Here is a 1,670-nt window from a genome sequence, read left to right as displayed (position 1 = left end):
TCAAGGCCCATGTGTATAATTGTGATTAATTTTGTTGAAGAAGGTATTTTCAGTGAAGAAGTCAGTCTGGTAACATGCTCATCATGTCACTCCAGCTTTGTTTCTGTCACCAAGGTCATATTTTCCAGCTTTGATCCTTCCTCCTTCTTTCCAAACTATGCACCAGTCATCATAATGATCAATGCATCTTGATTGTATGAATTTGAATAATAGTGTATTAATGAGACATACTTACAGATATATAAATATTATCTTATCATATACAGTATTGTATTCAAAATAGATCTTGAATCGTTCTTTTTGCTGATGAGTGTGACAATATTCATCTTGAATTTGTCATTCCCAGAACAATAAACCATAAGATTTATCAATTCAAACAGGCCAATACCAGTCTATTTAGCTCAGTATTGACTAAGGTATTGATATTTATGTTTCATTTAATTTTTGACAACTTTCAGGTTTCCTAGATTCATACTTCATATATTCTACATTAGTTATTTTCTATTTATTTTTTCTGTAAATGTTCATTACTTTCCCCTAACACGTTATAGATACATACATTTTACTGCATTTCACTTGGTTATGCTTCCCAGAATTGCAATTTTTACAAATTGAAGATTAATGGGAACCCTAACTTGTCTATTGATTCCATTCCATGCCCCACCCCCAATGGTATATTCTCACTACTTATTTCTGTGTCAGATTTGGTAATTTTGACAATATTTCTAACTTTTTCATATACTATTGCATATTTGCTAGACAGTAGAGTGGAAACAACTTTTTATTCCCTGGGAAACAAAAGAATATAGATGACTTGGTTTATTTCAATATTCTCTTTGTTGGGTGGCCTGGAACTGAACCACAAGAGCAAGGTGTTTGTGCTAGGCCCGTCTTTGTGGAGTCCTAGTGGTGAAGTGGTTATGCATTGGGCTGCTAACTGCAAGGTAACGTTCAAACCACCGGTCACTCCTCAGGAGAAAGGCAGGGCTTTCCATTACTGTATAACAGCGGTTCTCAACCTGGGGGTCGCCTGATTCATAACAGTAGCAAAATGACAATGATGAATAATCTTATGGTTGGGGGTCACCACAACCTGAGGAGCGGTATGACAGGGTCGGGGCCTTGGGAAGGTTGAGAACGATTGGGAAAACAGAGTCTCAGAAACCCACAGGGGTGTTTCTAGCCTACCCTTTGGGAGGGTCATTCCGAGTCAGCTTCCACTCAAGAGCAGGAAATTTCATTTTGGCTGGATGCCTGTATTTGTAGCATATTAGAAATCTGTTTTTAACCCTATGGGGCAGTGGTTATGCATGGTCAGCGGTTCAAAACCATCAAGAGCTCCGCAGGAGAGAGACTGGGTTTTCTACCCCGGTAAACAGTTACAATCTCAGAAACGCATGGGGTTTGCTACGAGTTAGCATTGACTTGATGGCAGGCAGTTTGGTTTTATTTGCCATAGCATTGCATTTTCTAATTTCTCTTGGCTATTTTTTCAGAGAAATCTCTTGTTCATTTCAAATCAGGCCCAAACTCTTTGGGATATAAAGTGGTTTTCTGTCTTTCTTCCTGTCTCTTTCTTTCTTCTTTCTCTCTCTTGGCCAAAACACATGGATTTGTTGATTTGAACAGATTAAAAAGTTAGGTGATTGGATACAATTTACTTTTGTTAT

The sequence above is a fragment of the Echinops telfairi genome, unplaced genomic scaffold (genome assembly GCF_000313985.2).
Source record: "Echinops telfairi isolate 266 unplaced genomic scaffold, ASM31398v2 ScPeMD7_443;HRSCAF=831, whole genome shotgun sequence".
Classification (NCBI taxonomy): Eukaryota; Metazoa; Chordata; class Mammalia; order Afrosoricida; family Tenrecidae; genus Echinops; species Echinops telfairi.
Note: the sequence above shows the minus strand (reverse complement) of the source record.